General features: G+C 42.6%; 8 non-coding genes and 1 pseudogene across 8 annotated transcripts; all 9 read right to left on the minus strand.

The window, feature by feature from the left end:
- Nucleotides 1–853: 853 nt before the first annotated feature.
- On the minus strand, nt 854–1,044 carry LOC141241074 (U2 spliceosomal RNA). Its single transcript, XR_012305861.1, has one exon. It is a non-coding gene; the product is annotated as a U2 spliceosomal RNA (small nuclear RNA).
- Nucleotides 1,045–2,167: 1,123 nt separating this feature from the next.
- LOC141241075 (U2 spliceosomal RNA) lies at nt 2,168–2,358 on the minus strand. Its single transcript, XR_012305862.1, has one exon. It is a non-coding gene; the product is annotated as a U2 spliceosomal RNA (small nuclear RNA).
- Nucleotides 2,359–3,478: 1,120 nt separating this feature from the next.
- On the minus strand, nt 3,479–3,669 carry LOC141241076 (U2 spliceosomal RNA). Its single transcript, XR_012305863.1, has one exon. It is a non-coding gene; the product is annotated as a U2 spliceosomal RNA (small nuclear RNA).
- A 1,118-nt stretch (nt 3,670–4,787) lies between these two features.
- LOC141241262 (U2 spliceosomal RNA) lies at nt 4,788–4,978 on the minus strand. The gene has a single exon (XR_012306043.1). It is a non-coding gene; the product is annotated as a U2 spliceosomal RNA (small nuclear RNA).
- Nucleotides 4,979–6,099: 1,121 nt separating this feature from the next.
- Nucleotides 6,100–6,290, minus strand: LOC141241263 (U2 spliceosomal RNA). The gene has a single exon (XR_012306044.1). It is a non-coding gene; the product is annotated as a U2 spliceosomal RNA (small nuclear RNA).
- A 1,121-nt stretch (nt 6,291–7,411) lies between these two features.
- Nucleotides 7,412–7,602, minus strand: LOC141241223 (U2 spliceosomal RNA). Its single transcript, XR_012306006.1, has one exon. It is a non-coding gene; the product is annotated as a U2 spliceosomal RNA (small nuclear RNA).
- Nucleotides 7,603–8,723: 1,121 nt separating this feature from the next.
- LOC141241078 (U2 spliceosomal RNA) lies at nt 8,724–8,914 on the minus strand. Its single transcript, XR_012305864.1, has one exon. It is a non-coding gene; the product is annotated as a U2 spliceosomal RNA (small nuclear RNA).
- A 1,119-nt stretch (nt 8,915–10,033) lies between these two features.
- On the minus strand, nt 10,034–10,224 carry LOC141241225 (U2 spliceosomal RNA). Its single transcript, XR_012306007.1, has one exon. It is a non-coding gene; the product is annotated as a U2 spliceosomal RNA (small nuclear RNA).
- Nucleotides 10,225–11,345: 1,121 nt separating this feature from the next.
- Nucleotides 11,346–11,515, minus strand: LOC141241327 (U2 spliceosomal RNA; annotated as a pseudogene).
- Nucleotides 11,516–14,691: the final 3,176 nt, after the last annotated feature.

Genomic DNA, 14,691 nt, shown 5'->3' on the forward strand with positions numbered 1-14,691 from the left:
GGGTGGAACGAGCAGCTGTCTACCCTTAGCAGGAGGGTTGCTGATTAATTACCTCTCCTGCTGCTGCTGCTGCTGGCTGTCCAGCAGCAGACTGAAGGTGGCTGCTGCTGTGCGCAGGTATATAAAGGCTCAGAGCCTATTATGACACGCGCAGCCAGCGTTCCATTGCCACATTCCGTCTACTGCAGGCGGGATACCTGGATGGCTGAATGTCACTGAGAAGCTCACAGAGACCGCCATAAGCAACAGTTTAAAAGAATGCCACAAACTAATCAACCAAACTTTTTGGGTTGGTTTCTCTTTTATAGTCTGCAGGCATTAAATGAAAGAAGTCAGTGTTCCAGCAGAGGGAGACAACGTTTCAGAAAAGGCATTGTAGCAAACCAAAAAAGAAATTTTAAGCGCAGCAGAGTAACCAGCTCACATACCTGTTAGCTCAGGTGAGTTTAAAAGGCTGCTGTTGATAACAAGGGCATTTGCTAAATAGATGGTGTGTGTGCAACAATATACTGAAAGGTCAATTATATTGTGCAGCTTATCTCACCACCTGTAGTTATTTAGGTGAAAGCTCCAAAATGCTTGCCTAATATGTCTGTTTATCCAAAAGGAAGTATAGAGGGAGAGCTAGATAGATAGCATTGCATTACATTACATTACATGGCAATGCAATGCACAGTTGCTGAAGTTGAACCAAAATGAGCTTGTCATCTGGCTTCTGCAACTTTTAACATGAAAAATCCAATGAGGAGAAGAAAAGCAAAGCCAAAGAGTCCATCCCAAAATCCGACAAACAAGCAAAATGAACAAAAAGCATTGAATTCAATTCTTTCTGATTTTAGAAACTGCATTAAAGAAGGGGTGCACCGGTCCTGGAGATACTGCAATACCAGGTCAATGCGTGGAGTGGACAGAGCAAGCTCTTTTTCCATCTCCCTGTTCTAAAAATCCATTTAATATATGGTCCCCAGATAGGGGACGTATCAGATATTAAACTGATAAGAACAGATACTACACTTGATCTTAGCCAAAAGGCCGAGAAGCGATAACCAGAATTGGTTTCCGACTACGGTGCCACCCAAGGATTCTGAAAAGTCCATTTGTGGAGATGGCCACCTGGACTCCCGTTAAGAAGACATGCTGTCAACCTCTAGATCCCTCACATGCCTGCACTTTTTGGCTTGCTGCTGCTGCAATCCACGCGTTTTAGATCTGCATAACTCCACCTCTTTTAGCACAGTACCCTCAACCCCCGGCTGTTCCCACCCGCCTCAACACCGTTGGAAGGGAGGAGAACCAATTAAGGCGGGGGGGGGGGGGTGGAACGAGCAGCTGTCTACCCTTAGCAGGAGGGTTGCTGATTAATTATCTCTCCTGCTGCTGCTGCTGCTGGCTGTCCAGCAGCAGACTGAAGGTGGCTGCTGCTGTGCGCAGGTATATAAAGGCTCAGAGCCTATTATGACACGCGCAGCCAGCGTTCCATTGCCACATTCCGTCTACTGCAGGCGGGATACCTGGATGGCTGAATGTCACTGAGAAGCTCACAGAGACCGCCATAAGCAACAGTTTAAAAGAATGCCACAGACTAATCAACCAAACTTTTTGGGTTGGTTTCTCTTTTATAGTCTGCAGGCATTAAATGAAAGAAGTCAGTGTTCCAGCAGAGGGAGACAACGTTTCAGAAAAGGCATTGTAGCAAACCAAAAAAGAAATTTTAAGCGCAGCAGAGTAACCAGCTCACATACCTGTTAGCTCAGGTGAGTTTAAAAGGCTGCTGTTGATAACAAGGGCATTTGCTAAATAGATGGTGTGTGTGCAACAATATACTGAAAGGTCAATTATATTGTGCAGCTTATCTCACCACCTGTAGTTATTTAGGTGAAAGCTCCAAAATGCTTGCCTAATATGTCTGTTTATCCAAAAGGAAGTATAGAGGGAGAGCTAGATAGATAGCATTGCATTACATTACATTACATGGCAATGCAATGCACAGTTGCTGAAGTTGAACCAAAATGAGCTTGTCATCTGGCTTCTGCAACTTTTAACATGAAAAATCCAATGAGGAGAAGAAAAGCAAAGCCAAAGAGTCCATCCCAAAATCCGACAAACAAGCAAAATGAACAAAAAGCATTGAATTCAATTCTTTCTGATTTTAGAAACTGCATTAAAGAAGGGGTGCACCGGTCCTGGAGATACTGCAATACCAGGTCAATGCGTGGAGTGGACAGAGCAAGCTCTTTTTCCATCTCCCTGTTCTAAAAATCCATTTAATATATGGTCCCCAGATAGGGGACGTATCAGATATTAAACTGATAAGAACAGATACTACACTTGATCTTAGCCAAAAGGCCGAGAAGCGATAACCAGAATTGGTTTCCGACTACGGTGCCACCCAAGGATTCTGAAAAGTCCATTTGTGGAGATGGCCACCTGGACTCCCGTTAAGAAGACATGCTGTCAACCTCTAGATCCCTCACATGCCTGCACTTTTCGGCTTGCTGCTGCTGCAATCCACGCGTTTTAGATCTGCATAACTCCACCTCTTTTAGCACAGTACCCTCAACCCCCGGCTGTTCCCACCCGCCTCAACACCGTTGGAAGGGAGGAGAACCAATTAAGGCGGGGGGGGGGTGGAACGAGCAGCTGTCTACCCTTAGCAGGAGGGTTGCTGATTAATTACCTCTCCTGCTGCTGCTGCTGCTGGCTGTCCAGCAGCAGACTGAAGGTGGCTGCTGCTGTGCGCAGGTATATAAAGGCTCAGAGCCTATTATGACACGCGCAGCCAGCGTTCCATTGCCACATTCCGTCTACTGCAGGCGGGATACCTGGATGGCTGAATGTCACTGAGAAGCTCACAGAGACCGCCATAAGCAACAGTTTAAAAGAATGCCACAGACTAATCAACCAAACTTTTTGGGTTGGTTTCTCTTTTATAGTCTGCAGGCATTAAATGAAAGAAGTCAGTGTTCCAGCAGAGGGAGACAACGTTTCAGAAAAGGCATTGTAGCAAACCAAAAAAGAAATTTTAAGCGCAGCAGAGTAACCAGCTCACATACCTGTTAGCTCAGGTGAGTTTAAAAGGCTGCTGTTGATAACAAGGGCATTTGCTAAATAGATGGTGTGTGTGCAACAATATACTGAAAGGTCAATTATATTGTGCAGCTTATCTCACCACCTGTAGTTATTTAGGTGAAAGCTCCAAAATGCTTGCCTAATATGTCTGTTTATCCAAAAGGAAGTATAGAGGGAGAGCTAGATAGATAGCATTGCATTACATTACATTACATGGCAATGCAATGCACAGTTGCTGAAGTTGAACCAAAATGAGCTTGTCATCTGGCTTCTGCAACTTTTAACATGAAAAATCCAATGAGGAGAAGAAAAGCAAAGCCAAAGAGTCCATCCCAAAATCCGACAAACAAGCAAAATGAACAAAAAGCATTGAATTCAATTCTTTCTGATTTTAGAAACTGCATTAAAGAAGGGGTGCACCGGTCCTGGAGATACTGCAATACCAGGTCAATGCGTGGAGTGGACAGAGCAAGCTCTTTTTCCATCTCCCTGTTCTAAAAATCCATTTAATATATGGTCCCCAGATAGGGGACGTATCAGATATTAAACTGATAAGAACAGATACTACACTTGATCTTAGCCAAAAGGCCGAGAAGCGATAACCAGAATTGGTTTCCGACTACGGTGCCACCCAAGGATTCTGAAAAGTCCATTTGTGGAGATGGCCACCTGGACTCCCGTTAAGAAGACATGCTGTCAACCTCTAGATCCCTCACATGCCTGCACTTTTCGGCTTGCTGCTGCTGCAATCCACGCGTTTTAGATCTGCATAACTCCACCTCTTTTAGCACAGTACCCTCAACCCCCGGCTGTTCCCACCCGCCTCAACACCGTTGGAAGGGAGGAGAACCAATTAAGGCGGGGGGGGGGGTGGAACGAGCAGCTGTCTACCCTTAGCAGGAGGGTTGCTGATTAATTACCTCTCCTGCTGCTGCTGCTGGCTGTCCAGCAGCAGACTGAAGGTGGCTGCTGCTGTGCGCAGGTATATAAAGGCTCAGAGCCTATTATGACACGCGCAGCCAGCGTTCCATTGCCACATTCCGTCTACTGCAGGCGGGATACCTGGATGGCTGAATGTCACTGAGAAGCTCACAGAGACCGCCATAAGCAACAGTTTAAAAGAATGCCACAGACTAATCAACCAAACTTTTTGGGTTGGTTTCTCTTTTATAGTCTGCAGGCATTAAATGAAAGAAGTCAGTGTTCCAGCAGAGGGAGACAACGTTTCAGAAAAGGCATTGTAGCAAACCAAAAAAGAAATTTTAAGCGCAGCAGAGTAACCAGCTCACATACCTGTTAGCTCAGGTGAGTTTAAAAGGCTGCTGTTGATAACAAGGGCATTTGCTAAATAGATGGTGTGTGTGCAACAATATACTGAAAGGTCAATTATATTGTGCAGCTTATCTAACCACCTGTAGTTATTTAGGTGAAAGCTCCAAAATGCTTGCCTAATATGTCTGTTTATCCAAAAGGAAGTATAGAGGGAGAGCTAGATAGATAGCATTGCATTACATTACATTACATGGCAATGCAATGCACAGTTGCTGAAGTTGAACCAAAATGAGCTTGTCATCTGGCTTCTGCAACTTTTAACATGAAAAATCCAATGAGGAGAAGAAAAGCAAAGCCAAAGAGTCCATCCCAAAATCCGACAAACAAGCAAAATGAACAAAAAGCATTGAATTCAATTCTTTCTGATTTTAGAAACTGCATTAAAGAAGGGGTGCACCGGTCCTGGAGATACTGCAATACCAGGTCAATGCGTGGAGTGGACAGAGCAAGCTCTTTTTCCATCTCCCTGTTCTAAAAATCCATTTAATATATGGTCCCCAGATAGGGGACGTATCAGATATTAAACTGATAAGAACAGATACTACACTTGATCCTAGCCAAAAGGCCGAGAAGCGATAACCAGAATTGGTTTCCGACTACGGTGCCACCCAAGGATTCTGAAAAGTCCATTTGTGGAGATGGCCACCTGGACTCCCGTTAAGAAGACATGCTGTCAACCCCTAGATCCCTCACATGCCTGCACTTTTCGGCTTGCTGCTGCTGCAATCCAAGCGTTTTAGATCTGCATAACTCCACCTCTTTTAGCACAGTACCCTCAACCCCCGGCTGTTCCCACCCGCCTCAACACCGTTGGAAGGGAGGAGAACCAATTAAGGCGGGGGGGGGGGTGGAACGAGCAGCTGTCTACCCTTAGCAGGAGGGTTGCTGATTAATTACCTCTCCTGCTGCTGCTGCTGCTGGCTGTCCAGCAGCAGACTGAAGGTGGCTGCTGCTGTGCGCAGGTATATAAAGGCTCAGAGCCTATTATGACACGCGCAGCCAGCGTTCCATTGCCACATTCCGTCTACTGCAGGCGGGATACCTGGATGGCTGAATGTCACTGAGAAGCTCACAGAGACCGCCATAAGCAACAGTTTAAAAGAATGCCACAGACTAATCAACCAAACTTTTTGGGTTGGTTTCTCTTTTATAGTCTGCAGGCATTAAATGAAAGAAGTCAGTGTTCCAGCAGAGGGAGACAACGTTTCAGAAAAGGCATTGTAGCAAACCAAAAAAGAAATTTTAAGCGCAGCAGAGTAACCAGCTCACATACCTGTTAGCTCAGGTGAGTTTAAAAGGCTGCTGTTGATAACAAGGGCATTTGCTAAATAGATGGTGTGTGTGCAACAATATACTGAAAGGTCAATTATATTGTGCAGCTTATCTCACCACCTGTAGTTATTTAGGTGAAAGCTCCAAAATGCTTGCCTAATATGTCTGTTTATCCAAAAGGAAGTATAGAGGGAGAGCTAGATAGATAGCATTGCATTACATTACATTACATGGCAATGCAATGCACAGTTGCTGAAGTTGAACCAAAATGAGCTTGTCATCTGGCTTCTGCAACTTTTAACATGAAAAATCCAATGAGGAGAAGAAAAGCAAAGCCAAAGAGTCCATCCCAAAATCCGACAAACAAGCAAAATGAACAAAAAGCATTGAATTCAATTCTTTCTGATTTTAGAAACTGCATTAAAGAAGGGGTGCACCGGTCCTGGAGATACTGCAATACCAGGTCAATGCGTGGAGTGGACAGAGCAAGCTCTTTTTCCATCTCCCTGTTCTAAAAATCCATTTAATATATGGTCCCCAGATAGGGGACGTATCAGATATTAAACTGATAAGAACAGATACTACACTTGATCCTAGCCAAAAGGCCGAGAAGCGATAACCAGAATTGGTTTCCGACTACGGTGCCACCCAAGGATTCTGAAAAGTCCATTTGTGGAGATGGCCACCTGGACTCCCGTTAAGAAGACATGCTGTCAACCCCTAGATCCCTCACATGCCTGCACTTTTCGGCTTGCTGCTGCTGCAATCCAAGCGTTTTAGATCTGCATAACTCCACCTCTTTTAGCACAGTACCCTCAACCCCCGGCTGTTCCCACCCGCCTCAACACCGTTGGAAGGGAGGAGAACCAATTAAGGCGGGGGGGGGGGTGGAACGAGCAGCTGTCTACCCTTAGCAGGAGGGTTGCTGATTAATTACCTCTCCTGCTGCTGCTGCTGCTGGCTGTCCAGCAGCAGACTGAAGGTGGCTGCTGCTGTGCGCAGGTATATAAAGGCTCAGAGCCTATTATGACACGCGCAGCCAGCGTTCCATTGCCACATTCCGTCTACTGCAGGCGGGATACCTGGATGGCTGAATGTCACTGAGAAGCTCACAGAGACCGCCATAAGCAACAGTTTAAAAGAATGCCACAGACTAATCAACCAAACTTTTTGGGTTGGTTTCTCTTTTATAGTCTGCAGGCATTAAATGAAAGAAGTCAGTGTTCCAGCAGAGGGAGACAACGTTTCAGAAAAGGCATTGTAGCAAACCAAAAAAGAAATTTTAAGCGCAGCAGAGTAACCAGCTCACATACCTGTTAGCTCAGGTGAGTTTAAAAGGCTGCTGTTGATAACAAGGGCATTTGCTAAATAGATGGTGTGTGTGCAACAATATACTGAAAGGTCAATTATATTGTGCAGCTTATCTCACCACCTGTAGTTATTTAGGTGAAAGCTCCAAAATGCTTGCCTAATATGTCTGTTTATCCAAAAGGAAGTATAGAGGGAGAGCTAGATAGATAGCATTGCATTACATTACATTACATGGCAATGCAATGCACAGTTGCTGAAGTTGAACCAAAATGAGCTTGTCATCTGGCTTCTGCAACTTTTAACATGAAAAATCCAATGAGGAGAAGAAAAGCAAAGCCAAAGAGTCCATCCCAAAATCCGACAAACAAGCAAAATGAACAAAAAGCATTGAATTCAATTCTTTCTGATTTTAGAAACTGCATTAAAGAAGGGGTGCACCGGTCCTGGAGATACTGCAATACCAGGTCAATGCGTGGAGTGGACAGAGCAAGCTCTTTTTCCATCTCCCTGTTCTAAAAATCCATTTAATATATGGTCCCCAGATAGGGGACGTATCAGATATTAAACTGATAAGAACAGATACTACACTTGATCTTAGCCAAAAGGCCAAGAAGCGATAACCAGAATTGGTTTCCGACTACGGTGCCACCGAAGGATTCTGAAAAGTCCATTTGTGGAGATGGCCACCTGGACTCCCGTTAAGAAGACATGCTGTCAACCTCTAGATCCCTCACATGCCTGCACTTTTCGGCTTGCTGCTGCTGCAATCCACGCGTTTTAGATCTGCATAACTCCACCTCTTTTAGCACAGTACCCTCAACCCCTGGCTGTTCCCACCCGCCTCAACACCGTTGGAAGGGAGGAGAACCAATTAAGGCGGGGGGGGGGGTGGAACGAGCAGCTGTCTACCCTTAGCAGGAGGGTTGCTGATTAATTATCTCTCCTGCTGCTGCTGCTGCTGGCTGTCCAGCAGCAGACTGAAGGTGGCTGCTGCTGTGCGCAGGTATATAAAGGCTCAGAGCCTATTATGACACGCGCAGCCAGCGTTCCATTGCCACATTCCGTCTACTGCAGGCGGGATACCTGGATGGCTGAATGTCACTGAGAAGCTCACAGAGACCGCCATAAGCAACAGTTTAAAAGAATGCCACAGACTAATCAACCAAACTTTTTGGGTTGGTTTCTCTTTTATAGTCTGCAGGCATTAAATGAAAGAAGTCAGTGTTCCAGCAGAGGGAGACAACGTTTCAGAAAAGGCATTGTAGCAAACCAAAAAAGAAATTTTAAGCGCAGCAGAGTAACCAGCTCACATACCTGTTAGCTCAGGTGAGTTTAAAAGGCTGCTGTTGATAACAAGGGCATTTGCTAAATAGATGGTGTGTGTGCAACAATATACTGAAAGGTCAATTATATTGTGCAGCTTATCTCACCACCTGTAGTTATTTAGGTGAAAGCTCCAAAATGCTTGCCTAATATGTCTGTTTATCCAAAAGGAAGTATAGAGGGAGAGCTAGATAGATAGCATTGCATTACATTACATTACATGGCAATGCAATGCACAGTTGCTGAAGTTGAACCAAAATGAGCTTGTCATCTGGCTTCTGCAACTTTTAACATGAAAAATCCAATGAGGAGAAGAAAAGCAAAGCCAAAGAGTCCATCCCAAAATCCGACAAACAAGCAAAATGAACAAAAAGCATTGAATTCAATTCTTTCTGATTTTAGAAACTGCATTAAAGAAGGGGTGCACCGGTCCTGGAGATACTGCAATACCAGGTCAATGCGTGGAGTGGACAGAGCAAGCTCTTTTTCCATCTCCCTGTTCTAAAAATCCATTTAATATATGGTCCCCAGATAGGGGACGTATCAGATATTAAACTGATAAGAACAGATACTACACTTGATCTTAGCCAAAAGGCCGAGAAGCGATAACCAGAATTGGTTTCCGACTACGGTGCCACCCAAGGATTCTGAAAAGTCCATTTGTGGAGATGGCCACCTGGACTCCCGTTAAGAAGACATGCTGTCAACCTCTAGATCCCTCACATGCCTGCACTTTTCGGCTTGCTGCTGCTGCAATCCACGCGTTTTAGATCTGCATAACTCCACCTCTTTTAGCACAGTACCCTCAACCCCCGGCTGTTCCCACCCGCCTCAACACCGTTGGAAGGGAGGAGAACCAATTAAGGCGGGGGGGGGGTGGAACGAGCAGCTGTCTACCCTTAGCAGGAGGGTTGCTGATTAATTACCTCTCCTGCTGCTGCTGCTGCTGGCTGTCCAGCAGCAGACTGAAGGTGGCTGCTGCTGTGCGCAGGTATATAAAGGCTCAGAGCCTATTATGACACGCGCAGCCAGCGTTCCATTGCCACATTCCGTCTACTGCAGGCGGGATACCTGGATGGCTGAATGTCACTGAGAAGCTCACAGAGACCGCCATAAGCAACAGTTTAAAAGAATGCCACAGACTAATCAACCAAACTTTTTGGGTTGGTTTCTCTTTTATAGTCTGCAGGCATTAAATGAAAGAAGTCAGTGTTCCAGCAGAGGGAGACAACGTTTCAGAAAAGGCATTGTAGCAAACCAAAAAAGAAATTTTAAGCGCAGCAGAGTAACCAGCTCACATACCTGTTAGCTCAGGTGAGTTTAAAAGGCTGCTGTTGATAACAAGGGCATTTGCTAAATAGATGGTGTGTGTGCAACAATATACTGAAAGGTCAATTATATTGTGCAGCTTATCTCACCACCTGTAGTTATTTAGGTGAAAGCTCCAAAATGCTTGCCTAATATGTCTGTTTATCCAAAAGGAAGTATAGAGGGAGAGCTAGATAGATAGCATTGCATTACATTACATTACATGGCAATGCAATGCACAGTTGCTGAAGTTGAACCAAAATGAGCTTGTCATCTGGCTTCTGCAACTTTTAACATGAAAAATCCAATGAGGAGAAGAAAAGCAAAGCCAAAGAGTCCATCCCAAAATCCGACAATAAGCAAAATGAACAAAAAGCATTGAATTCAATTCTTTCTGATTTTAGAAACTGCATTAAAGAAGGGGTGCACCGGTCCTGGAGATACTGCAATACCAGGTCAATGCGTGGAGTGGACAGAGCAAGCTCTTTTTCCATCTCCCTGTTCTAAAAATCCATTTAATATATGGTCCCCAGATAGGGGACGTATCAGATATTAAACTGATAAGAACAGATACTACACTTGATCTTAGCCAAAAGGCCAAGAAGCGATAACCAGAATTGGTTTCCGACTACGGTGCCACCGAAGGATTCTGAAAAGTCCATTTGTGGAGATGGCCACCTGGACTCCCGTTAAGAAGACATGCTGTCAACCTCTAGATCCCTCACATGCCTGCACTTTTCGGCTTGCTGCTGCTGCAATCCACGCGTTTTAGATCTGCATAACTACACCTCTTTTAGCACAGTACCCTCAACCCCCGGCTGTTCCCACCCGCCTCAACACCGTTGGAAGGGAGGAGAACCAATTAAGGCGGGGGGGGGGGTGGAACGAGCAGCTGTCTACCCTTAGCAGGAGGGTTGCTGATTAATTACCTCTCCTGCTGCTGCTGCTGCTGGCTGTCCAGCAGCAGACTGAAGGTGGCTGCTGCTGTGCGCAGGTATATAAAGGCTCAGAGCCTATTATGACACGCGCAGCCAGCGTTCCATTGCCACATTCCGTCTACTGCAGGCGGGATACCTGGATGGCTGAATGTCACTGAGAAGCTCACAGAGACCGCCATAAGCAACAGTTTAAAAGAATGCCACAGACTAATCAACCAAACTTTTTGGGTTGGTTTCTCTTTTATAGTCTGCAGGCATTAAATGAAAGAAGTCAGTGTTCCAGCAGAGGGAGACAACGTTTCAGAAAAGGCATTGTAGCAAACCAAAAAAGAAATTTTAAGCGCAGCAGAGTAACCAGCTCACATACCTGTTAGCTCAGGTGAGTTTAAAAGGCTGCTGTTGATAACAAGGGCATTTGCTAAATAGATGGTGTGTGTGCAACAATATACTGAAAGGTCAATTATATTGTGCAGCTTATCTCACCACCTGTAGTTATTTAGGTGAAAGCTCCAAAATGCTTGCCTAATATGTCTGTTTATCCAAAAGGAAGTATAGAGGGAGAGCTAGATAGATAGCATTGCATTACATTACATTACATGGCAATGCAATGCACAGTTGCTGAAGTTGAACCAAAATGAGCTTGTCATCTGGCTTCTGCAACTTTTAACATGAAAAATCCAATGAGGAGAAGAAAAGCAAAGCCAAAGAGTCCATCCCAAAATCCGACAAACAAGCAAAATGAACAAAAAGCATTGAATTCAATTCTTTCTGATTTTAGAAACTGCATTAAAGAAGGGGTGCACCGGTCCTGGAGATACTGCAATACCAGGTCAATGCGTGGAGTGGACAGAGCAAGCTCTTTTTCCATCTCCCTGTTCTAAAAATCCATTTAATATATGGTCCCCAGATAGGGGACGTATCAGATATTAAACTGATAAGAACAGATTTTTTTGACTTGGAATGTACCCAAACATAGGCACACCCGTTTATTGGATAAAACTTAATTACAATACATTAGATATGAACATAAAATCATTACATTTTAAAATACATTCGTACATAAATTGATTTCAGTTCAATAAGGCAATAAAATTACATTAAAATACAGACAATGTGTTTAGATTGCTGTGTTCCATTCTTTTACCAGCCATTGTTTTGATAAAATTACATTTCTCTTTTTATCCAATAAATAATACATATACATTTCACTGAAAGCCAACTCTAAAACATCTTTCACAGATAAAACATCGTGTTTAAAAAGAAGGATGTTCCTGGCCTTCCATAGAGCTTCTTTGATGGTACTGATTGTCTTCCATGCGATGATCCTCTTGCTGGCGTTGGGGCACTCCACACGACCAAATAAGACAGTTTCAAAAGTAAGATCCTTAATGTTTGTCATTTTTTGAAGCAAAGGAAATATTGTAGTCCATGTTTGTCGTGCAAAGTGACAAGTCCATAAAACATGTAAAACAGTCTCATCTCCGAGGCATCTTTGTCTTGGACATCTGGCAGTTCTCACGAGTCCTCTTCGGTGTTGGAATGCCCGACATGGAAGACAATCATGCACACAGCTCCAGGCCAGGTCCTTCTGGGAATTAAAAAGATAGGGTTCATTAATAACTTTCCATATGTCAGTACATTTATTATCATTAAAATTCCCAATCTGTACAATTGATTCCTTTTGTTTGAAACCATTTAAAATCATTTTGCTATCTCTTAAGTCTTCTGCACTTTTCCCTTTTAAGTCATACGTGTTTACAATAGTTCCTAAAATCTTATAGCTTTCTGGTGTATTAAGAGCATATGGGGAACTTAAAACTGTTTCAAACCATCCATGACGTTTCATAAAATAACCTGTGTTAAAACGGATAAAATATGACCAATAACTATTTTTCGACAGTGCATTAAAACATAAAACAAAAAATCTTATTAAAACAAAAGCTCTAAAATCGGGGAAATCTTTACCGCCTTTCTCTTTAGGCTTGACCACTAACTCTCTTTTCAATTTCTCCATCTTGGAGCTCCAGAAAAAAGTGAAACAAGCTTTGATTATTTTCGTAAAGGTATGTGTGGGGGGGGGGACACCAAACTTAAGTACAATAACAAAGGCACAATTACCATTTTTATAACTAGTACCTTCCCTTCCATTGTTAATTTCCTCAACCTCCACATACATAGTTTTTGATTTACCTTTTGTGCCACAAGATCCCAGCTTTCTTTACCTTTGTTTGTTTCGTTAAAAATCACACCTAGAATCTTTACAGAGTCACATTCAGGAACCGGTACATCATTTAAAATCATATTCCCCACATTTAAAATACAGCTTTTATTAAAATTTACTTTAAAACCAGATCCACCACAGAAGTATTCCACTTGCCGTAGTGTTTTCCGGATAGACAGGGCATCTTTACATGTTATGGCTACATCATCCATATATCCAGTAACTTTTGCTTCTAGCCCTCCCCCACCTGGCAAATGGACGCCTCGGATTTGCTTGTCTCTCCTTAAGACACTGAGTAGGGGTTCAAGGGCACAAATAAATAACAAGGGGGACAGAGGGCAACCTTGTTTTACACCAGAATTTAAAAACACATCACTTGTCTTAAAACCATTTACTAAAACCTTACTAGTGCAACCATGATAAAATGCTTTGAGAGAGCATAAAAAACCTTCTGGTATACCCATTTTAGCTAAAACATTAAAAAGGAATTGGTGTGACACTCTATCAAATGCTTTTTCAAAGTCGAGAGACAGGACCGCCAGCTTATTTCCCCTCGACTTTGTGTCATCTATTACATCTTTGATTAGATTCAAATTTTCCCAAACACTCCTTCCTGGTATGCCACACACTTGGTTTGGGTGGATTATGTTACCTATTACCTTTTTAAGTCTATTTGCACAAATTTTTGCCATTATTTTGTAATCACAATTTAGAAGGGTGATAGGTCTCCAATTTCTTAGTTGCGTTTTGTCTTCCTTTTTGTATATAAGGGAGACCTCACCTTTCTTCCAGGAGTTCGGTAGGGTTTTTGTATTAAAAACCTCACTAAAAACATAAAATAAATCCTCCTGTAAAATATCATAAAAAACCTTATAAAATTCTATGGGTATACCATCAGGCCCCGGTACTTTACCAGACTTAAAGCTTCTTATGGTCTCAGATATCTCATCTTCAGTTAGACTCTGTAATAAAACATCTTGTGAGACAGGGTCTAAAACAGTTGTAATTTCATCCAAAGTACTTTTCATAAAATGGTCATCAACAGATTTTGTGTTAAAAAGCTCGGAATAAAATTCATGCACTTTAGCTAAAACACCCTCTATGTCTTGTTTACCTTCCATTGATTCAATAAAAACACGATTTTTCACCATACATTTAAAAAAATATCGTGAACAGGTTTCATTATTTTCAACATGTTGGACCTTTGCATGGAAAATTAACTCTTTACCTCTCTGTTCCAAGGTATGCTGAATTTCACTTTTTAAGTCACTAATTTGTTTATCTACTTCAATCTCATGGCTCTTCAATTTATATAAGGTCTCCAATCTAGTGTTGAGTTGCCAATAAAATTCTCTTTTCTCTCTAGCTTTCTGGACCCCAACCTTCATAAAAAAATCTCTTATGTTCTTTTTCATCTTTTCCCACCACCTACTTATAGGGATATGGGGGTCTCTTATTTTTTTAAAATGTAAATAAAATTCAGTAAAATCAGATAAAACTTGGGGGTCTTCTAAAAGGGAAATGTTTAACTTCCAGGTACCTTTTCCTTTTTTCTTAAAATCATTACATTTCACATAAAAGGATAAAAGTTTGTGATCAGAAAAAACATTAGATAAAAGCTCACATTTAAAAGGCAATACATTTTTAGAGCAGAAAATAAAATCAATCCTGGAGCTACAATTCACGTTGCTCCAGGTTACCCATTCCTCTGCAGGCAAGTCTTTATTACACTCCTTAAAAACATCTGTTAAATTAAAATCTTGTATGACATTTTTTAACATAAAAGATGTTTTATCATAATTCCTACTTGTGGAGCTTGAGAACCTTTTTTCTCCACCTAAAATGCAGTTAAAATCTCCTGATAAAATAAGAGGGACAGAATCATTAATAAATAAGGGTAACATATTCAACATATCA

Source organism: Phyllobates terribilis, unplaced genomic scaffold (assembly GCF_046119375.1).
Source record: "Phyllobates terribilis strain yellow unplaced genomic scaffold, ASM4611937v1 Scaffold_986__1_contigs__length_492241, whole genome shotgun sequence".
Lineage (NCBI taxonomy): Eukaryota > Metazoa > Chordata > Amphibia > Anura > Dendrobatidae > Phyllobates > Phyllobates terribilis.